At 43.3% G+C, this 25,131-nt stretch overlaps 2 pseudogenes; both read left to right on the top strand.

The window, feature by feature from the left end:
* Positions 1-1,068, top strand: part of LOC147015342 (translocon-associated protein subunit beta-like) — a 115,660-nt pseudogene extending 114,592 nt beyond the window's left edge.
* Positions 1,069-14,145: 13,077 nt separating this feature from the next.
* On the top strand, positions 14,146-15,147 carry LOC147015344 (uncharacterized; annotated as a pseudogene).
* Positions 15,148-25,131: the final 9,984 nt, after the last annotated feature.

Consider the following 25,131-nt stretch of genomic DNA (forward strand, 5'->3'; position numbering starts at 1 on the left):
ATGTGTATATATCTATATGTATATATATATATATATATATATATATATATATATATATATATATATATATATATATATATATGTATATATATGTATATATATATATATATATATATATGTATGTATATATATATATATATATATATATATATATGTATGTATATATATATATATATATATATATATGTATATATATATATATATGTATATATATATATATATATATATATATATATATATATATATATGTATATATATATATATATATATATATATATATATATATATATATATATATATATATATATATATATATATATATATATATTGGGGTGTATTATGTGATTCCGTCTGTCTGTCCATCAGTCTGCCCGTAAGTCCGTTCCTGTCCGCACTCTCACTCCCAAAGTTTTCAACTTTCACGTTTCATATTTGGTACCTAGGTACAGACTGTGGAGACGGTATGTCGCGACATATGTTCGTCATCTAAAGTGGTTGCCATGGCAACCAGGATGCTGTTTTCCATGTTGTAGCACAATTCTGTATATACCTTCTTGTTCGGGCGTATATTGTGCTCACTTGCGCTCTTGTTACTGATTACAATATACAAATACATATATTGCTTTAAAATTATTTCGATCAGACTTCACTGCAATGCTTTATTAAAAATATTAATTATTAGACTAGTCTTTTAAAAACGAAAATGATAAATGTATGAACAGATGAGCATTGGGTGGCTTTGACACCAACTCTCTGGTTATTCTACGACAGCAGGAACTTTTTTTTTTTTTTACAATGAAACCTGACACATGGATGGACACTTCTCCTTTTAGTAATAGATGATTGATGGTAAACCATGTTTCTACAGATTTTTTGTTTCATCATAACTCATCAGTAAAGAGACCCTTATTGTTTCTAAGAGGTGTAGGTAATGTACATGAGTGTGCTTTTACCCTGGGTGCGCAGCTGGATTGGGTTGCATTTGGCATGTTGGCGCTGCCCTCTGTGGGCACTCCGCTTACTTTCTGGTATTCCAGCAAGCGCAAGTATGATCTCATGGCAAAGTGAAGAAAGTACAAAGCCAAAGATCACAGCCAGACTCTTCTCTAAACTACAGATTTGCCTGCATATCCACTGAATGCAGATTCTGTCCGTCATCAGCTGGCTGGGTCATCATATGGAAGGGCAAGGCAACAGCTGGCTGGAAAGACATTGATGCCCTATAGACCACGAACCAAAATGGGGACTTTAGGACTGGGATCGGGAAGAAAAAGACATAATTGGCAATTTGTATTTTGACACAAGCATGGCAAAAACAGAAGATATTTCAAGGAAACAGAATGGCGTAGTTAGGAATAGTTAGGAAAAGCTTCTGGAAAACTGTGTTAACCTCAGTAGAAGTAACATGTTCCTCCTGGATTGTTGATAAAATCTCAGCTGGTTCGTTGATCTTCTGGGAAATGATATTTCAGCCCTGGCTGGTCTGGCCTACAAGTGGTGGCAGTCTGTATTTTTGATTGAATTGAATTCCTTTCAGTGCAACCTAAGAACGATTGTAGAACTTTACTTTTATAGCTGTGTTGCCAATATTCTCTAATTAATGTAACATCTATATTTATTGCAAACCAAAATATTGCAGAATTGATTATCTCCCAATTCCTTCCCCTTCCCATCACAGAAGCTTCATGCATGCCCCTTCCCTCCCCTCTACGTCCGTCACTTCCCAACTAATGCTCCCCCCCCCTTTCCTCTTTTACTCCAGTAATTATCAGTTTCTTTTTATCCTTCCTTTTCTCAATTTACCCATTACATAATGATAAACAGATGACCTCTAATCAGTAAAAAACGGTGACATTGGGTGATTTATACAGTGTTTCCTCGCCAAGTGGTACATACAGCCTGAATTTCTGGTCAGTATGAAGCGCTTTCTTTTTTCATTTAATTAGCGAACATTTTGTTCTTGAGATTATTAAAATACATAATTTACTGATGTGAGATTTGCTTTCGTTAATTTTTTTTCCAGGGTCTAAAGCTCTTTCAAGAGATGTTTCACAAATCATGCATACATGCAGGCAGAGATGTTGGACAACAAAGGACGACTTGAAATACTGTTGGGGAGGTGGGGTGGGGCAGTAAGGAGCGACAACTTCCTGATGTACAACCATCTTAACTCTCCACAGTCGTAGGGAAATGAAGAAGAAATCTCCCCCCTACCCCCATGTGATCCCAATCCACTCCTTGCTCCTTCATTGGAGTAAATTCTCCTGCCTACTTACTTAGCCTTTTTGTTGTGAAAGCAACCCCTATGCTACATCAGAAGTTTTTACATTGAAGCCAGAATATTTTCCTCGGTTCTTTTTAAAACTTCACCCTTTCTAATCAGATTGTTATGGGTTCTGTGAAATTTGTTGACATATTATAAAAATAGATTTTCATTTAATTTTGGTTATTTAAAAATATACAATTGATCCTCCTTCATACGCTCATTCGATCAATGTCTTTTCATAAAAACGCTTTTTAAGACCTTACACCAGTTTTCGGTGAACGCATCCTCATTTTCACTGCATCCACTTTCCGCTGGTACTCTATGGGTCTCTATGGCCATCCCCCAGGCAGATGCCTGGCCCATCCACATCTCCTTGAGATGCTGATCAACCTGCTGCAACCACGAGGCACATGGTCGGCCCATTGGCCTCTTCCACTCACGAGGCTCTCGAGCTAAGAGAATCTGGTGAGTAGGATCAACGTCAGGAAAACGAGCCACATGTCCATACAGCCACAGCTGATGCTCACAAACTATGCAGGAAACAAATCTCATTTGAGTCTCTCTCAGCAACCACTCGTTGGACACAAAGTCCAACCAGAGATAGCCAGAGATTTTCTGAAGAGACCGGTACCAAAGGATTAAGTCTTCGTCTCAAATCCCTGCCAGAGTCCAAGTCTCACATCTATAGAGCAAGACTGGAAGCACCAAGAACCTGAAGACTCCGACTTTTGTCCTCCTGCACAGGTACCGGCAGCGCCACACCCCATGATCCAGTGAATCCATGACTCCCCAGGCCCAACCCAGACATTTATTGACTTCTGGCTCACAGCCAGCAGAGACATGAATATCACTGCCAAGGCAAGTGAATCTCTCCATGACCTCAACATCCTCACCACAAATAGGTACAGAGAAGATGTCATTGAAAGCCTGGATCTTAGTTTTGAGACTGGAAACCTGTAATCCTAGTGGCTCTGACTCCTCATTCAGCACCTCGAGGGCCCACAAAATGATAGAGAGTCTCTGCAAAGATGACTCCATCATCTGTGAAATCAAGGTCAGAGATCTTGACATTCCCAAACGATGCACCGCACCTTGACGTCTCTGACATCTACCCCAGAATCCAGTCCATACAAGTGCTGAAAAGTGTGGGGGCGAGTAAACACCCCAGACAAACTCCAGTAACAACTGGAAATAAGTCTGAGATGGTCTCACCACATCTCACAGCACTCTCAGTTCCAGAGAGTATTGTTCAGACGTCAGATTGATCAGTTTTGGTGGTACCCCACGGAGACCAAGAATCCTCCAGAGGTCATCCTGATTTTAATGAATTGAACACTTCGCAGAGATCAACATAGGCTACAAGCATCCCCTACCGATGCTCTCTGCATTCGGCGAGGACCCAAAGGACAAGGATATGGTCAATCGTTGACCTCTTATGTGTAAAGCCTGACTGTTCTGGGCGTTGGTGCTCAAGCAGATAGTGGTGAACCCTATGAAGAATTATCTGAGCAAACACCTTGCCCGGCACTGAGAGCAGCGTCGCCCCTCGGTAGTTGTTGCAGTCCTGGCGATCACCCTTCCCTTTCCAGAGAAGGACAACAAGGCCCCTCTTCCAGTCAGTTGGGATGATGCCTGTGTTCCAGGCAGAGCACACAACTGTATGCAATGACATGAGTACAGCATTTCCACCAGCCTGGAGAAGTTCAGCATGGATGCCACAAATCCCAGGGGCTTTACCCATTTCAACCGGTTCACCACGGCCTGTGTTAACACAAACGAAGGTGGATCACAGTTAATTGGAGGGTTAGCAATAGGGATAGTTACACCCCTGACATCCAACTCGACAGCTGGTGGATCAGGCTTGTACAGCCACTCCAAGTAACAGGCCCAGCTGGCCTTTACTTTGGACTCCTCTGTCAAGAGCCCACCACCCTCTGCTCTAACAGCAGTACACCGCGGGATGGGCTTGGAGGAACACCACGTGAATTCCCCTGAAAGCAGGATGAGAATCACTTGACCACAGGTGATGCTCTTCCCCCTCACAGATTCCTCACACATACGCCTCCTCGTCCACCCTCAGTGCACATACAGTTTTATGCCTCAACTCCCTGAACAGCTCAGCTCTGCCATTCAGCCTGGCCCTGCGACTCTGGTCAATGGTATCCAACGTCCCTTGAGAGACCAAATTTTTCTTTGCCTACGGTGAGTTCCAAGACATTCACCGGCTACATCAGTGGTTCCCAACCTTTTTCTGATCGAGTACCACTTGGAGGTCCCATACCGTCGCCGCATACCACCTGGTTCCAGAAAAACTCAATTCCATAAGATATCAATTTATTCACAAGAAGAACACACAAATGAAGTAACTGTCAACAAAGAACAAAATTTAATGCGAGGGCTGCATCTGTTTCTTCTCCACCAGCTGGTTGATGCGGGGCATAACTTTGCTCACAGCACATCGGAAATCATGCCCGGGCGCAGCAAGACGGTTCCGGCTCTTTGACTTGATGGTCATCATGGCTGAGAACCCCTGCTCGCACTCCCACGTAGAGGGGAAAATCAGTAGCTGGGGAACAGCGTGACGGGCTAGTGTCGGGTACGAGGAGGCCATGGTCACCCAGAAGTTCATTGGAGAGCATTCCTTGTGCTTCGTCTTTGCTGTGTGTTAGGGTTCCCAGATGTATCAGGCCAATTCATTTTTTTTTAAGGTTGAGCCCGAAAGTGCTCGTGAACCACCTGGAAGGCCCTCACGTACCACAGGTTGGGAACCACTAGGCTACATCAACGATGGTGGTCTCGAAGGCACTCCACAACTTCAGGATTCCCCAAATGGTTACTGCCCTTCCCCAAATTCCCCAAATGGTTACAAAGCACCCAGACCCCCCAAATCCCCACTAAGCCTGTTCGCAAACTCATCAGCTGCCCTCTCATGCTTGAGCTTGCCAACATCCAGCCGAGGCTAGGATGGTACCATTCTCCTGGATTTAAGCTGAAACTTCAGACTTGCTACAACAAGCCTGTGGTCGGTGTTGAGGAACTGAGCACTCCGGTCGACCCTACAGTTCTGGATCATCGTCCAGCGATCAGCTTTTTTTCTCAGTGGCATGACAAAAGAGCAGAGGGTAAAGCTGAACAGGGTACTCACTCACCCAGGACTTCACATATGCCTGGTGTTGGCTTAACGGCTAAGGTAGCTGGCTTAACATCTTAGGGTATTGTGTTCAAGCCCCTTTCTGCGGTTGAATTAACACCAGGTGGGTTGACTCAGCCCATCATCCTTCCGAGGTCGGCAAAATGAGTACCAGCTCACTGGAAAGAGGGGGCACTGCATCAACAGTACAGCAGTGCTCCCAGAAAATGATATAACCAGCAGTCATAGGCTGCATATGAAACAACAACAGCGCTTCACATAAGCAGTTTTGTGACACGTGTATATTGTACAGAACTGTATCAGCGCACTGACTCTTTCTGTTCATTCGTTAAACAGTGTTTGCTTGTGTCCTCCTCCTTCATTACATCAGTCCTTCATAAAATATCCATTTATACCAGAGCACCGTAGTCTGATCATGTTTGTTGAAAACCTAGCCTTCTTGTTTGTTCATTAAATAGTGTTCGTTCATGTTGTCATGTTTGTCAAAAGCTAACCCTATCATGACTGAAAACGCCAGGCAACTCCTGCATCAGCTACTCCAGCCAAAAAAAAAATCACAAAACTCGATCACTTTACATGTGAAGATGGATGTGATGAAACATGTGGAGTGTGTGGGGAGCGCCTTGTGGACTTCACCCATGCCCTTGGCCTACCACGATGTACTGCAAGAACACGTCTAACCATTGGTGATGGGAAGCGCAATGCATGGAGACAAGGAGCTTGACAGGAGGAAACAAGAGAAAGCTGTTCAGACATCCTTTCTTTCCTTCATGAGGCTTTCTTTGGCTGCCTGCAAAGCTCCACCCACCAGCCAGTCAACCCCACAGAAGCCAGCGAGCACCATCACCAGAAGCCACCCAGATGTCATCAGATGAAGAGACAGACAGTCCTGCCTCTTGATCACAGTGTATGTACGTACTCTATCCTCTTCCATTCCCACCCAGATGTCTCCAGGCCTTGACAAGCAACCGCTGCCACTTCCTTTGGTGAAATCTTTTTAAATTTTAGCTCCTCGTGGAGGATCTCTAAGTCTTACTGACGTTGTTGTTCTTCATCTTCTTCTTGTGGACTTTTTTGTTTCACAGCCTACAGTTTTCATCGAAACTTCCTTAAACTTGGCATATAAATGTAAAAATACCCTGCACAGACAGTAACCGTTTCCGATTTTGAAAATTCCTCCGAGAAAAAAAAGTTATGACGTCAAAATATCTCCGCTAATGGAAATCGCCTAAAGTTATCTCCAAAACTCGGCAAGCTTTTTGAATTCTGTTTGGGGAATCGAACAGGGCATTAGCAGAGATGAATTACCGCACATATGATGCATCATTATGACGTCATATCAATTTTTATGATGTCGTTCCTATTTCTTGACTTTTTGTTTCACAACCCAGAGTTTTCATTGGATCTTCCTTAGACTTGCCATGTATATGCAGAAAGCCCATGCGCAGGCAGTAACCATCTCCGATTTTGGAAATTCTTCCTAGAAAAAAAGTTGACATCATAATATCGCCAATAATGGAAATTGCCTGTACCATTATCTCCGAAACTTGGCAAGCTGTTTGAATTTTGTTTGGAGGAATCAAGTCGGGCATTAGCACAGATAATTTATCGCAAACCTGATACATCACAATGACGTCATATTCGTTTTTATGACGTCATCATTCAGAGGACGAGGATCTTAGCTCATTTGAGCTTGTTGTTATTGTTGTATTAAAAATATATATATATATTTAAGCCATGAAACGGAGGGCATAGTTGAGAGGGATAGAAGGAGGGTGGAGGGAAAACTGGAGAAAACAAAAACTGATGGTAATACGTACAAAATACAATAAACACAAACGGGAAGAAGGGTAGGCCTCAAGGAAGCCTGATGTGAAAATACGACGAAAACTCCACAATTAGCACAAGTTTTTACACAAGACCGAACTAAAAACACAGTAAACACAGAGATAACAAAATGACGGTAAAATTGCAACAAAAACTGATGGTAATATGGACAAAATACAATAAACACAAACGGGAAGAAGGGTAGGCCTCAAGGAAGCCTGATGTGAAAATACGACGAAAACTCCACAATTCGCAAAAGTTTTTACACAAGACCGAACTAGAAACACAGTAAACACAGAGATAACAAAATGACGGTAAAAATGAAACAAAAACGACCCGAAAATTGATCTTTGAGAAAGTCGTCACTCAAGAACCGGAAATTAACGGATTAAAACAAGTTTTCTTTAAGATAATAAAACGACACCAAGTAGAATTAGTGAAATCCAATTCGAACAGTAAAAATATTATTGACGAGATATTTATACAAATGCATTAATATATATATATATATATATATATATATATATATATATATATATATATATATATATATACACACATATATATATATATACATATACATATACATATACATATACATATATATATATATATATATATATATATATGTAAACCATTTAAACCCATTTCAGCGGTTGCTAGGATACAAGGAAGCAGGTTTAAAACTGTTTATAAACCGTTTGAACCAGAGGTGAGTGGGATTGGTCGTGTTTGTTGGTTGACGTTATATTTAAGTTAGGATGTGCATGATTTGATGTATTATCATCTTTACGATAATTCACGGACCGGTGTTTGTGTGTTTGTCGAACTACCCCTACAGTTCTGGGATGATTACATCCAGATTTGCCACAGAGGATCAGCATGACCCCAATTAATGTATAGGGATGTTGTTGTTTTTTTAATCCCAGTGGTCTTGGGGAGGGTGAGAGGGGAGATACAAATTCTCCATGTAAATGTGTATCGTGTAGCGCCGCCTGCAGGTGGGGAAAGATATTACAAGGGAGATAAAAATTCTCCATGTAAATGTGTATCGTGTAGCGCCGCCTGCAGGGGGGAAAGATATTAAAGGGAGATGCAATTCTCCATGAAAATGTGTATCGTGTAGCGCCGCCTGCAGGGGGGAAAGATATTACAAGGGAGATAAAAATTCTCCATGTAAATGTGTATCGTGTTGCGCCGCCTGCAGGTGAGGAAAGATATTACAAGGGAGATGCAATTCTCCATGAAAATGTGTATCGTGTAGCGCCGCCTGCAGGTGGGGCAAGGTATTACAAGGGAGATGCAATTCTCCATGTTAATGTGTATTGTGTAGCGCCGCCTGCAGGTGGGGAAGGGTATTACAAGTTTCCACCATTTCCAGTGCTGTGTTCCTGGCCCCACATTTTGCAGTGCAGTGAGTTGTTTTGAATTGTTAGCAGTTGGTATGTTTTTGCTTCATGCGTGTAACCCGGGTTATTACCTCCACCACTGAAGGTGAAGGAGGTTTTGTTTTCACCCCTTTCTGTCTGTCTGTTTGTTACTTACGAAATCTTTAGATTTCGTAAGTATATTGATGCCTTCCGTTTCTGTTTGTTTGTTTGTTTGTTTGTTTGGAGGCACAATAACTCGAGAACGGAAGAAGCTGCCAATGTCAAATTACACCACGTGATTCAGGAGGCTGATGGCTAGTTCTGATTAGATTTTGGTCAAAATCGGTCAAAGGTCAAGGTCACAGTGAGGTCAAACATCCAAAACATTCGATTTTTGATGGTTTGGTAGAGAATCATCGTAGAAACTTCTGGTTTGCGTCGCTACCTTCTCGAGAGACAGCTTTTATGAGACAAGGTCAGAGGTCAAGTTGACGATTTCGTAAGTACCATTCTATGACTGCTTGTTTGTGTGTGTGTGTGTGTGTTTGTTTGTGGACACAATAACTCGAGAACGGAAGAAGCTATCAATGTCAAATTACACCCCGTGATTCAGGAGGGTGGTGGCTCACGCTGATTAGATTTTGGTCAAAATCGGTCAAAGGTCAAGGTCACAGTGAGGTCAAACATAATTCCGTAAATTCATGTGGAGAAATGGAATATTTTGCTTCGTTCGACGTTACGAGTTCATTTTAACTTCGATTTTAATTTTGTCTTCGGTTTTTTTGCGATCGCTTCGGACGCTAAAAACTCGGTTGTCGAAATTCTGGTAAAAATCGGATGTTTTGGAGACGTTTTAAGATTGTATAAAAAATATTTCACTCGACACATCACGGGTCGTCACATGGTGCAGTGCGCTCGAGCAGATGCGTCGTTGAGTCGTGTAAAGGTTTTGCATGTGCGCGGACGGTGTTTTCGATAAAGATGGTGTTTAAAAGTCATTTTTTATCCCAATAAAGGTTATCGTCGCATGCCTGACTCGCTAAGCCGTCAAATTATGTAAAGATTGTTGGTGGATGGCCGAATATTATGGTTTTGTGACTTTGATAAAGTAATATTAAATAATTGCGTGGAGAAATGGAGATTTTTGCTTCGGTCGACGTTACGATTTTTGATGGTTTGGTACAGATTCATCGTAGAAACTTCTGGTTTGCGTCGCTACCTTCTCGAGAGACAGCTTTTATGAGACAAGGTCAGAGGTCAAGTTGACGATTTCGTAAGTACCAGTCTATGACTGCTTGTTTGTGTGTGTGTGTGTTTGTTTGTGGACACAATAACTCGAGAACGGAAGAAGCTATCAATGTCAAATTACACCCCGTGATTCAGGAGGGTGGTGGCTCACGCTGATTAGATTTTGGTCAAAATCGGTCAAAGGTCAAGGTCACAGTGAGGTCAAACATTTGATTTTTGATGGTTTGGTACAGAATCATCGTAGAAACTTCTGGTTTGCGTCGCTACCTTCTCTGGAGACAGCTTTTATTCGACAAGGTCAGAGGTCAAGTTGACGATTTCCTAAGTACCAGTCTATGACTGCTTGTTTGTCTGTCTGTCTGTTTCTCTGTCTGTGTGCAGGATATCTCAAAAAGTTGTGGACGGATTGAGGCGAAAGTTGGTGGGCATGTTGGGTGTGTGACGAGGAAGAATTGATTCGATTTTGGTGATGATCTGAATCTGGATCTGGATTTGATAATTATTTAATTTTTAAAGTGATTCTTCACCATTGAGAGATTGGGCTAAAACGATATAGTACTGTATAGAATGATATTTCAAAAATGTATTGGGCTCGATATTTTTTCGTAGATCAGGCATTGCACGGTGGAGGTATGCGCTCTCCCGAGTGCCCTTCTCGTTTGTTTTTTTGCTGTATACAGAGCTGTCAGTTGCCTATACACCGCCAAAATAAAGGTATGCATCATAAGAACACGTTGCATGCTTGGAATAAGATCGCTCATCGGGCGGGTACCCTGCAAGTACAGCAGAATGTGTGATGGGAGTTGTAACAATGTTATAATGTATTAAATCCTCTTGTGAGTGGAGTCCGATTAGCGATGTTGCATTGATGGGTTAACTGACTGCCTGGATGCAACTGAGATTATGGATCTACTGATGTTGGTAATCTTCTGACGTGGATCTACTGATGTGGATCCGTGACCAAGTTTGTGGATCCGCCATCTGGAGAGGTCTTGGGTTGAAAGGATCGAAACCTTGAGGAAGAATGGTGCCTAGCTGATGATCCATGCAGTCAGTCGGGAAACCATTCAATTGCCTCCAGGTTGAGGTTCTTACTTTGGTTATGCTTCAGTCACATTTGGCTCGGCGGCCGTAGGGTCTAAAAAATCTACGGCCACTAGCAATTATAGGGCAGCCGCAGTATTTCCACGGTCACACAATGTAGCAGTCACATATGTTTTTATTTTTTGGGTAGCCTCATGGGGTATTTAGAAATTGTGGAGACCGAAAACGTGGGGGGTGCCATACGGTCTTTGATTTGATGTCGCACGGTGACCTTAGGGCGTCCCTGCGGCGGCAATATAATTTTCAAGGCAGACGCAAGGTAGCCTCAAGGTGCCGCAAGGCGACCGCAGGGGGGCCCTAAGGCGAACGTGGAAATAGTGCGGCAGCCGTAATTTTTGGGGGGTTGGCAAAATTCATTTTTCATTGATAAGAGCCTACAGCAGCCGCACGAATAACGCAAGCCCACCGTACGCCCTACGTACGGTCGACGTGGAACACATCTACGTCATGGCTACGGCTTGTGGAATTGCTACGGCCAACCTAGAAATGAAAAAAGTTATAACTCCGCTCTTTAATTCCACGGAGACCCCGACGGCCTGTAAAAGATAGCCATACGGTGTAGGGCCACCCTGAAGCCACCTCAGAAACTCTGCAGCCGCCGCACGTTTCTGTCAATTCAGGGGGAGGGGGGGGCGGTACGGCCGCCGTATCCTCGCCGTCGAGCAAATGTGACTCATGCTTTAAGGGGGCTCTGTTTCGAAGTTTACAATTTAAATAAAGTTTATTATAGGATGTTGTGATATTAACATCATTAACACAATCCTTTAAATGATATTATACTTCAGGAAGAGCTGGTGTGTGTGTGTGTGTGTGTGTGTGTGTGTGTGTGTGTGTGTGTGTGTGTGTGTGTGTGTGTGTGTGTGTGTGTGTGTGTGTGTGTGTACGAGGCATGTTTTTGTGGAGTTCTACTGGAGCTTTCTGATGTGGAATGTGAGACACCAAAATGATCGTCATGATCTCATGAGTTGAATCGGCTAATTAACTGTCATATATTATATGGTCGTGTAACCATTCTGTGTTTTATCCAGACACCGTGACCGCCGGTCTTCTTCCGTTTCCGGGGGGGGGGGTTATGGCAGAATTCCGATGGCATGGACGTGAAGGGGCCTGTATATTGAGAGCCAATAAATGTACGACAATCGATCGTTCTCTGTCATGTCTGTCAAGTTACATAACATGGCGATGAGGAAGGGATACGATAATCGCCAGTATCACCTACCCCTGATCGTTGTTCCTGGTAGGGGGCTTCCTTATGAGGCAGGAACTGGTCGAGCGTAATTCAGCTAAAGTGGAAAAGCATTCATCAACAAAAGGCAGCCAACTTTTCTCCTACGGCTGCAACCTTACTCAATAATGTGCTGGATACGTATTCGATGTCTTCAAGGACAAGCTTGGAACTTTGAAAGGACATGGCTAAACTCAGTGTTGGGAATAGTTGGGAATACCACTCCAGAGGGAAACCTCGAGACAAAGCTGTCTCTTCTCCTGTTAGAATACTGCATCATGCCGCATCTTAACAAAGGGAATAGATGCCAATCCTATATTTTGCAGAGCTCGCCAAGTCCCTTTTTCCCTGTAGGAGCAGATTGATAAGGAACTGGATCATTTTCCAAGTCTGGGGATCATCGAGCCAAATCAGTATGCCGAATGGGCAACACCCATTGTTCCGGTCATAAAATTGGACCAGTCCATCCGCATATGTGTGGATTATAAAATGACCGTGAACAAGTGTTCTTCATTGGATAAATATGCAATCCCGAGGATCGAATACCACTGCACTCTTCTCACTGGAGGCAATACTTATACTAAACTCTATCCAGAGCTCCGCTTGGACGAGAATTTGAAATGGTATCTTGCTATCAACACACATCGTGAGTTGTACGGGTACCATCGACTCAGTTTTGGAATGAAATCTGTGCCTGGCATGTATCAACATGTCATGGACAGTTTGCCGCTAAACGCAATGTTGTTTGTTACCCGGATGATATTCTGATTACTGGTTGTACGGATGTTGAACATCGACATAACCTGGATCGAGTTCTTAAGAAGATTTCTGACTCTGACCTACACTTGCATTGAGACAAGTGCAAAATTATGGTACTGTCTTTCACTTACCTGGGTCATATGATTGATGCTGAGGGTCTATACCCAACAGATGAGATAGTGCGAGCTATCAAGGATGCTCCTGCTCCACAAGACGTGACCAAATTGAAGTCGTACCTCGTCTTGGTTCAGTTCTATGGCCGTTACATCCTGAATGTGACCAAAGTTGTGGACCCTCTATCGTTTTTTGAAGAAAGGAATCTCCTGGAGCTGGGGGTCCATTGAACATCAGCATATTCCAACCCTCCAAGGATCTGCTCAAATCGTCCAACATTCTTGCTCATTTTGATCCAGAGAAGGATCTTGTGCTGACATGTGATGTCTGTCAGTGCGGAGTGGGTAGTGTGTTATCTCACGTGATTCTCGACAGTACCGAAAGACCTGTTGCATTTGCTTCCAGAACATTGTCCCTGGCAGATATTTAAAAAAAAAAAACGATTCCCAACTTGACAAGGAAGGATTGGGAATACTTTTCAGTTTCAGCAAATTCCATCAGTACCTTCTCAGATATCATTTCCAGATTCGCACTGATCATAAGCCGCTGATCAGTCTGTTTGGTCCTATGAAGGTGATGTCTGACACTCTACCACCCAGGATCATCCGTTGGTCCCTGTTTCTCGCTGCATATGACTACACCATATGTTATAAGCCTGGTTCGTCTCTCGCAAATGCAAATGTCATGAGTCGATTACCTCTTCTAGAAGAGGTTGATGATTCACCAATGCAAGGATCCATTATTGCAATGATGGATCATCTGGAAGATTGTCCTGTCTCTGTCGGAGCTGTCCAGGTTATGCAGCATAGATGGCATTTGCTACCTGAGGGTGACCCAGCTTTTATGGCTTTTAAGGCACGTAGAAACAAACTCAGCGTGGAAAATGATTGCCTACTCTGGTACTGTCATGTTGTGATCCCAGAAATCTGCGTTCCAGGGTCATGGATGAAATTCATGATTGTCACCCTGGGATTGTGAAGATTAAGTCGCTTGCTATAAACGAGATGTGTGGTGGCCAAATCTTTATACTGCCATTGAACATCATGTTTGACTTTGTTACCCCTGCCGGAGCACATGCAATATGCCTGCGAAAGTGGCACTGCATCACTGGGAATGGCTCAGCGAACTGTGGCATCATATTCGTGTTGATCATCATGGATGCACGTACACCAAATGGATTGATGCTTACGTGATGTGCAGTACAACATCAGCCATCGTCATCGAAAAACTCGGACGCTGTTTCGCCACTCATGGTTTGCACAGGATGATCGTGAGTGGTAACGGTGCATGTTTTTCTAGTTCCGAGTTCGCTGAGTTCACATGTTGGAATGGCGTCAAACATACGTTTGGCAGCCCACATCATCAGGCTTCAAATGGCTTGGCCGAACGTTCGGTGGGAATCATCAAATCTGGATTGCAGAAACTTCCAGAGGGAAACCCAGAGACAAAGCTGTCTCTTCTCCTGTTAGAATACTGCATCATGCCACAATCAACAACCAGTGCAGCTCCGTCCGAGTTCTTGATGAAACAACACCTGAGATCGATGCTTGATAAGCTAAAACCGGATGTGTCATCAAACGTCTATCAGAGCTCGCTTCATTAAAAGTTGGTGCACGACAAGTTGTCCAACAGTTGCTGTATCAAAATTGGCGATCCAGTGTTTGCCCGCAACTCCGGCACGGGTGCCACATGGTTACTGGATGACATCATCGAGAAGCCACGTCCACTGTCCTATGTGATTTGCCTGCATGACGGCCTCAAAATTCGTCAACATCAGGACCATGTGACCCACCATCACTGTCAGTTGATATAGTCTGCAGTATCGTCAAAGCCGGAACAACAGTTTGACGCTCCACTGCCAAAGATCGTCATGGTCGCTCCAGTCGGCTCAGATGCCTCGAACTTCTGTGATGCTCCACCCATCGTGGAGACTTACCTCGTATTCTGTAGCCACCATTCCACCACGATGCTCAACGCGAGAGAGAAAAACAGCCAACCGCTTGAATCTTTGAAGTTTTTCTCTGTGCTCCTTTTTCACGTTGACACATACAAGGGCAGAATAATCCCCACGTCTGTTGACTGACCAGGTCAGTCCACCTGAGGTCCATTTGCTGTTATTTTCACACATATTGCTCCATTTTTTTTTGGAAATATTGCTCTTGCACGTATTGCTCTTGGGAATTTTGGGCATAAAGGGGCGGATGTCATAGATGGAGGTGCAAACTTGTTCGCCGTTTTATCCAGACACCGTGACCGTGGTGTCTTCTTCCATTTCCAGTGTGGGAGAGGGGTGGGAACCTTCCACTTCATGAAGGTGGAAGGTTTCGCTATTCCGATGGTGCAGACGTGAACAGGCCTGTATCCTGATGAGAGTAAATAAATGTACAACAATGGATCGTTCTCTGTGTCGAGTTACTTTACATTAACTACAAAGAACCCGGAAGAATTCCCATGTGTATCGAGCACTTTAACAAGTCCTTCCACGGCATGGCATTCGAATTACAAAATACACAAGAAAAAGAGCAATCGGAGGTTGCTGACCCCTCAACATGACTTGTTTTGTGTTGGTGTTTGTGTAGTTTTGTTACGTAATTAACAATAGGCATAACTAGAACTGTCACTTTATAACTGCTGGCAGTAATGACCGGGTACCAAGACGTCCCGCTTTGATCGGACACTTGACCCTGACCCATTGTTGTGTTACAAAATCAGCCCACACCAAGGATCTTAAGCTCAACCGTTTTTAATGGCGTCTCCTGCTGCCTTCACTCGACAGCCCGCTGATGTCATTCTCGGTTCATCATGCATTCATTGATAGTCATGTAACTCCCAATACTACATATTCCTTTTTTCATGAAAATAACAACTGGCAATTAAACCCCCCCCAAAAAAAAAATAGTAAGTATGTAATGCAAGATAAAATGTCACATGACAAAGTCCTTCGTCCATTCAGGGGCTCGACGATATCTCATCCCACGACGAACACCCGGAGTAAAAACATGTGGAGACATTTGTTGGACAGGGCTACGTGCCCCCATAGTCCTCGGAACCTGTCGTACTTCCAGAAGAAAGTCCATTTGAGGTCTCCATTCCAGGTGCTAGATGAATTACATTCCACACTTTCCCATCAGAGAGTCTGTCAGTTGCAGGACCTCTCTGTTCACTGATCTTGAGGGGTTGAGTAAACTTGTTTTGTCCTTTCTGGTGAAGTCGCACGAAATAACCAGATTGGAAGGTGGAAGGTTTCGCTCCCTGATGCTTGTCTGTGGATTGTGTAGACCACTCTTGTTTCTGTTGAACACAGCGTCTCATTTCCTTGAGTCTTGCAGCTGGTACGCTGATTTGACGGTCCCCAATGTGCAACTTGGTGTGGAATGTACGTCCATGCAAGAGTTCAGCAGGGGTCTGATGAGTTGTTGCATGTCTTGTAGCTTGATACGTTTGCAATAAGTCTGGTACGAATGATTTCCAGGGCTTCCCTGCGAGATTTGCAGTACGTAAACAGTCCTTAAACACTCTGTTGAATTATTCTACCTCCCCTTTGGCTTGTGGGTAATAGATAGAACTGCGGTAGTGTTTGATGTCTCTTTCTTGCAGGAATGTTTCAAACTCAGTTGAAACAAACTGAGATCCATTGTCAGAGATAAGTTCCCGCGGATTTCCTTCACCACAAAATACTGTAGTCAGGAACTTGATAACTGTAGCAGATGTTACTTGGGATGTAAAGGCTACTTCTGGCCATTTGCTGATGTAATCAATTAAGGTATTGGCATAGCGACAGTCCATTTGGCCATTATGAAGTGGTCCCACTATATCGATGGCAAGCTTTTCCCAAGCAGCATTAGGAAGCGGAACTGGTTTCAAAAGTGGAACCCGAGTGACAGCTGTTTTATCATGCATTTGGCAAGTAATGCACGACTTGATGACAACTTCCACTTGGGAGTCCATCCCTGGCCATCAGTAGAGGTCACACAGCCTTTGTTTGGTCGTTACAATACCTTGATGCGTATCATGGGCAAGCTGGATTAACTTGGGTTGAAGTTCTGTCGGCACTATCACATGGTGAGTGCCCCGAATCAGGTAATCCTCCTGTACAGCCAGTTCATTCTGAATGTGAAAGTAGGGAAGTACATTTGGGTTAATGCCCTTCGCATTGCAAGGCCATCCTCTGGAGACATATCCTCGCACTTTCTGTAGAATAGGTCATCTATTGCAAGTTTCCTTGAAATGTTCCACAGGTACAGCAGCGCAGTCACCAGGCACCAAAGCCACCATTTCTACATCAGGTTCGTGGGAAGGCTCTGTCATGGGGAGTGGTAACCGCGATAAACAGTCTGTAGTCACATTTTGATGGCCAGGTTTGTGCACAATTTCATAGTTAAATGACAGTAAGCGTGCAGACCAACGTGCAATTCTCATTCCAGCTCGGCCAAAATCTTTCGAAGACAGTCGTGTGGTCAGTGGACTGTGGTCTGTACGCAGGAAAATTTCCGACCCCACAGGTAAGTACGCCATTTCTCGGTTACCCAGACGCAGGTGAGTGCTTCCTTCTCGACTGTAGAGGACTTGCGTTCACATTATGTGAGCGTACGTGATGTGAATGCCATTGTTTCCTCTGTAGAGTCCTCATGAAGTTGAGTGAGTACTGTTCCAAGTCCATAATCAGACACGTCTGTGGTCACAATGGTGGTCAGAGTAGGGTCAAACAAAGGAAGTTCAAGGCTGTTGGCAATCAATTTTTTTACCCTTTCAAATTGAGTGTGGTAAGCCTCGGTCCAGGAGAAGTCAGCATCCTTGCGCAATGAGGCTCAAAGTGGCTCCATGACTGTGGCATAATTTGGAATGAATTTGGAGTACCACAAAGTCAAACCCAGAAAAGAGCGCAGAGCAGATGCATCTTTTGGGTGGTGCTTGTGTTACTGCCACCACATGTTTGGTGTTTGGGCTCATGCCCTTTTCTGAGATCACATGACCCAAAAAAGAAAGTTCAGCTTTCCTGAAATGACATTTGTCATCATGCAGTTTTAAGCCTGCTTGATCAAGACGATTCAAAACAGCTTGAAGACATTCCGCATGTTTCTCAGGAGATGAAGCATACACAATTATGTTATCTCGGTAACACTGGACGCTCTCCTGGCCAGCTAAGATCTGTGACATCATTCGCTGGAATGCACTGGGAGCGGAAGCAAGACCATGAGGAACACGGCAAAAACAGAAAAGTCCCTCGTGTGTTATGAAAGCCGAAAGGTCTCTGCTTTCCTCATGCAAAGGCACTTGATGGTATGCACTCTGAAGATCAAGAGTAGAGAACATTCTCATTCCCTGAAGTTCTGTGAATACCTCCTCAATATGTGGGAGTGGATGACTGTCTATTACGATCACCTTATTGGGTTCATGAGGATTCACACACAGTCGTGTACCTCCTGTTATCTTATACGTAACAACAATAGGTGAAACCCATTCGGAAGAGTCAATTCTCTCGATGATACCCGCTTCTTCAAGAGTTTTCACTTCTTGCGGGACAGCATTACGGAGAGCAAAAAGGTAAACGGCGAAGCTTCTGCTGGACTGGCACCACATCGGACCTTATCTTCACTCTGTGTACAAATCCTTTTGCATAGCCTAGAGTTCCAGTGACGTCAGGATTTGATGTCTGCCAAGCTGATGTTTGATGCACAGAGGTACTTTGCAGCAATGCAGGATTAACACATCCATTAACAATATTCAGTCCGATAGCAGTGAAGAGGTCCATGCCGAGTATAGGTGTTCCAGAAGGCACAATGAAGAAATCAGCAGGCACAGAAACATGGTTGTGTCACACCTGTACTTGAACACAACCAACTACAGAGATCGGTGTGTTTTTTTTAGGTAAGTCACCAAGTGTAATTTTGGTTCTGTAAGAAGTGCATTCTTGAAATGCCCCAGGTAGGTAGACTCTGGAAGTATGGAAACGACTGAACCTTTGTCCACCAGCAATTTAGCTGAACATGCCTGTTCATCAGATGTGCAAAGACGAACATCACAAAATAGGTTCCCTCTAATTTGTTCAGAGGCTTGTATGTTTGTGCTTAAAACAGTCACATCTGGCACAGTCACTTCCCACACTTGGTATTTGTGGTCTTCACTGCAACATACATAAAGCAAAATGTCCACTTTTGCCACACTGCCTACAATTTACATCTTTTGCAGGGCATCTGGGGGTAATTGGCGAAGTGCATTGCAGATCCACAACGACAACAAGTCCTCCCTTGGTGTACCTGTCGAGCTTGTGAAAATTTTGGCCTTGCAGGTTCATTTGATGTGTCCCTGGCGATGGGCTCACGTCTGTATTGTCCCACGCTGGTACGTGCTGGTGTTGTATTAACATCCTGAAAGGACGTCGACGTGCCGCATGTAATCACTTTTGCTTCCGCCATGGCTGATTTGATTTGTCCCACCATTACGAGGGCTTTTTTTGCAGTGTAAGCTGCGATTCCAAAAGCAACCGTTTGTGTATACGAGCTGTAAGGGTTTTTTTTTTCCACGAGCTGATTTCGTATCATTTCATCACTAAACTGGCAATTGACCGCAATCTCACGAAAAGCAGCAACGAACTGAGCAGTGGATTCACCAGACCTCTGTGCTCGTTGAGGAAACTTATATCGTTCGAAAACAGCGTTCACCTTCGGCATGAAAAAGGCTGTTAATACACCGACAGCAGCAGAGTGCGTGTCCCCATCAACTGGGAAGGTATTGAATAAACGCACCCCTTCAGTTCCGAGGCAGTGTATAAGCAATGCGCGCTTCCTTGCATCAGAAAGTGTATCGTCATTTACCGCCAGCATGAAGTTGTCAAACATGTGCATCCATGAGGTAAAAGGTATCTAAAGCTCATCCAGACTTGGTAAGAATGCAGCAGGTGGTGCAAAAGCAAGGTGAGCCATCTTCGTCACCAACAGATGTCACTGTCACCAACATCACGTCACTCGACAGCCCGCTGGCATCAATCTCGGTCAGTTCCGGTTCACCATGCATTCATGAATGTTCATGGAAATCCCAATACCATACCCATGACGTTTACTCTTATTCAATTGAATTCAGAATGGGATTAAAATAAATTAAATTCAAGTCAAATGGAAGATCAAATAATGTAGGTACAGCACTGCGTCGGAGTCATCAGAAGGAACCCAAACAAGCAAAAAGCAAAGATGAAGTCATCAGGAGGATCCTGGATGGGATTCACATTTCAGCTGCTACTCCTTTACCCTCAAACTCATCCAGGTGTGGCCAAGTGAGCCTTAATTAAAAAAAGAACCCAGTTTAAAAAATTTTAAACAATTTTGGCTGCCAGACCATGCGTCTGATCAGGTTGAAATTGAAAACATTATTCCATAATCACTACTGGATCATAATTGTGAAGTTTCACGTCGAACGATGAAGCGGTTCAAGGGAAATAATTTTTTTTTAAAGATTTTCGCTTGATCCAATATGGCTGCCAGACCGTATGACATCAATTATTCATGAATACCCTGGTATCCCCAAGGCATGGGGAACATTTGTGTGAAGTTTCCCCTCGATCTGTCCAGCCATTCTGGAGAAGATTTTTTATATATAGGTGTTAGGGTAAATCCAATATGGCGGCCAAACCATGTGACATATGATGTCATATGTGTGAACGATTTGTTCCTCATGGATAGGTGGTCATACGTGTAAAGTTTTGCCTCAATCTGTTCATCCATTTCAGAAAAGAAGATTTCTGAAGGTAAAAAAAAACAAAAACTAATGGCTGCCAAATCACTGACCGATGACGTCATCATTTGTTTTTTTTCTGTGGAGGAATGTATCCCTACATGACCCTCAAAAATTTCCATACTGATCAGATGTAATTATGGTGTGACGTCATAACGAAGGCACCTAAGACATCAGAAAAAAATCACATTTCTCATGAGGAGTCCTTGCCAAGTGCCAAGTTTCAATATTTTTCCTTGGTGTGGTTTCAGAGATACAGAGGTCCAAAGTTTTTCTATTTTTCCAACATGGCTGCCACACCATGTGACCAATGACGTCATAATTATAAGTGAAACATTCGAAATGTGTCGTTACTCCAATGGTGAAAATTTTGTCTCAATCCAATAAGCAGTTGCAGAGAAAAACACGAAAGTTCTGTGCGGACAAACAAACAAACACATGAAAAATCACTCATGGAGCGGCACTTGGCGAAACGGAACGGCACTCAGTCAAGCACATACATCCGCCAGGCGAAACAGTTTATATTTTATATCCCCCTGATAGATCGGATCTGAATCCGGACTTTAAACAAAATCGAATCAACTTGTTCTTGTTACTTAACCAACTCATCCACTAAGTTTCATCCGAATCCATCTACAACTTTTTGGGATACCATGCAATATCATTTTTAGCCCCATCTCTCAAAAGTGAAGAATCCGTTAAAATTTAAATAATTCTCGTATCCAGATCTGGATCGGAATCTTCAGCAAAATTGAATCAATTCTTCCTCGTGACACACCCAACCTGTCCAAGTTTTATCTGAATCCATCCATAACCTTTTGAGATATCGTGCTAAATATCGTTTTTGGCCCTATCTCTCAATGGTGAAGAATCGTAATTCTCAGATCCGGATTCGGACTCGTATCTTCACCAAAATAAAGCGTTGTGTCCTTGACCGGTCACCTACACACAAAAAAAATTTCAGAACGAATGCTTGAAAACTGTGCCAAAAAATCATGTGACAAACAAAGAAACAGACAGACAGACAGACAGACTTTCCAGACCAACATACTCGGAGAAATTTTTTTTCGCCAAATAGCACAAACCAACAGACAAACAGATCCAAATGTAATGCCCTCTATTCTTGTGAGGGTAATAAGAGTTGTTCCTCGATCATAAGCTGACGTTTTGTAGACTGACAGAGTGAACCCTCTTTTTAATTAACCCCTCTTTTTGCTTCGGGTGTGATTTATGGGGGGGGGGGGTTAATGATGGAACTCGTCCAGCAAGGTAAAATATGGTTTATTTCTTCAAAATAATTGTATCCCAGAAAAAAGGATAACTTTTTGAAAATTATACTTTTTGTTGCATTTTACAACATAAAACAAACAACACAGTGTGGCCCAGCAAGGTCAGATACGGTGAGAGTACTGTTTTCCCCAATTTTTTTTCAAGTGTACAGTGTGTTCCAGAAGAAAGTATCACTTTGTGGAAATATTACCACTTTAAATTACCCACCGAAGGTGGCCTGAGATGGGCACTATGGCCCAGAGGGCGCAGAGGGCAAGAGTGCGATGCTGTTTGAGATAATTAAACCCACTAAAACGGTCTTATTGTACAAATGGACCAGAAAGTATCACAACCGGCACAATTAACCCACTAAAATGGTCTCCTAGTCCAAATAGACCACAAAGTACCACAACTTGCACGATTAAACCCACAAAAAACGATGTTATAGTCCAAATGGACCACAAACTACCACATCTTGCACAATTAACCCACTAAAACGGTGTTGTAGTCGAAATGGACCACAAACTACCACAACTGGTGCAATTAACCCACTAAATCAGTTTTCGAGTCCAAATGGACCACAAACTACCACAACTTGCACAATTAACCCACTAAAACGGTGTTGTAGTCGAAATGGACCACAAACTACCACAAATTGCACAATTAACCCACTATATCGGTCTTATTGTTGAAATGGACCACAAACTACCACAACTTGCACAATTAACCCACGAAAACGGTGTTGTAGTCGAAATGGACCACAAACTACCACAACTGGCCCAATTAATCCACTATATCGGTGTTATTGTCGAAATGGACCACAAACTACCACAACTGGTGTAATTAACCCACTAAATCAGTTTTCGAGTCCAAATGGACCACAAACTACCACAAATTGCACAATTAACCCACTAAAACGGTGTTGTAGTCGAAATGGACCACAAACTACCACAACTGGGGCAATTAACCCACTAAATCAGTTTTCGAGTCCAAATGGACCACAAACTACCACAACTTGCACAATTAACCCACTAAAACGGTGTTGTAGTCGAAATGGACCACAAACTACCACAAATTGCACAATTAACCCACTATATCGGGCTTATTGTTGAAATGGACCACAAACTACCACAACTGGCCCAATTAACCCACTCTATCGGTGTTATTGTCGAAATGGACCACAAACTACCACAACTGGTGCAATTAATCCACTAAATCAGTTTTCGAGTCCAAATGGACCACAAACTACCACAACTTGCACAATTAACCCACTAAATCAGTTTTCGAGTCCAAATGGACCACAAACTACCACAACTTGCACAATTAACCCACTAAATCAGTTTTCGAGTCCAAATGGACCACAAAATACCACAACTTTCACAATTAACCCACAAAATCAGTTTTAGAGTCCAAATGGACCATAAACTACCACAAATTGCACAATTGACCCACTAAATCGTGTCTGTAGTCAAAATGGACCACAAACTACCACAAATTGCACAATTGACCCACTAAATCGTGTTTGTAGTCAAAATAGACCACAAACTACCACAACTGGCACAATTAACCCACTAAATAAGTTTCCGAGTCCAAATTGGGCCACAACTGGCCCAATTAACCCACTATATTGGTCTTATTGTCGAAATGGACCACAAACTACCACAACTGGCACAATTAACCCACTAAAACGGTGTTATAGTCCAAAGAGACCACAAACGACCACAACTTTCACAATTAACCCACTAAATCAGTTTTCGAGTTCAAATGGACCACAAACTACCACAAATTGCACAATTGACCCACTAAATCGTGTTTGTAGTCAAAATGGACCACAAACTACCACAAATTGCACAATTGACCCACTAAATCGTGTCTGTAGTTAAAATGGACCACAAACTACCACAAATTGCACAATTGACCCACTAAATCGTGTCTGTAGTTAAAATGGACCACAAACTACCACAACTGGCCCAATTAACCCACTATATCGGTCTTATTGTCGAAACGGACCACAAACTACCACAACTGGCACAATTAACCCACTAAAACGGTGTTATAGTCCAAAGAGACCACAAACTACCACAACTGGCCCAATTAACCCACTTAAGTGGTCCAGCTGAACCCTAAACTCGTGCAAATGAAAAAAAAAAGAAACATTAAAATGGTCTGATAGTCCAGCTGGTTGAGAAACTGAAAATCGAGACCATTAAACCCACCAAAACGGTTCAAACACCGACCGTAAGGACGAAACAAAATATGAACACCATCGAGCTTCAAAAGGACGATCATCAGACTCCATAACGACCTTCCCATAAGGATACACCAAAGACAAACTACGACAATCAGAGCAAACCCAACAGCAAATACAAGCAACCAACAACAATGACGGGTACAAAGTAATACATTCCATCATGGAAACCGCACAATGGGATCTCAAACGAATACGGGACCAGATACAAGGAATGTACAAATAATGACCATTAAAACCCAAAACTCGGATCATCGAACCGAAAGCCCGGACAAGCAGAACCCCACAACCCTCGGTGATGGAGATGCTGTGTCCGTGACAATTTGACCTCAGACCCCCAATTTGCTCCCAAAGGGCAATCGGAGCCGAACAGTTTTCACGGGACGGATGGAATGTCAGGATTTAGCGATTCCTAATGATCAACTCTGAACATTCCTCCATTGGACGAAGAAAGAAACTTGCGGAGTAGAACAGTGTACGCGTCGTCGAGGGAGCAGGTGGGTGTTGAACGAGGTAGTCGGGAAATGAATGAAGGGCACAGAGTGGAGCAAGAGGCGAAGAAACAAAGGGGGCGAGTTTTTGTGTCCATGTTTGAAGGTTTCATCGAACACAACATGAGAAACATCGTTATCGGTGATTAGCATTGATAGATAATGGACGACTCGGGCTATTGTTGTGCCGTGGTGTGATTGGTGATGGGGGAGGGGGTCGTATCGAGGATGGGTGGTGGGTGGGGCCGATGGGGAGGACCCTTTCTTAAGCAGATGGCCATTGAGAGCGAGTTGGAGGGTTGGAGGGAGGGCTGGACGAGGACGACGGTGG

The sequence above is a fragment of the Eptatretus burgeri genome, chromosome 12 (genome assembly GCF_056783735.1).
Source record: "Eptatretus burgeri isolate ZD-2024b chromosome 12, Ebu_testis_v1, whole genome shotgun sequence".
Taxonomy (NCBI): domain Eukaryota; kingdom Metazoa; phylum Chordata; class Myxini; order Myxiniformes; family Myxinidae; genus Eptatretus; species Eptatretus burgeri.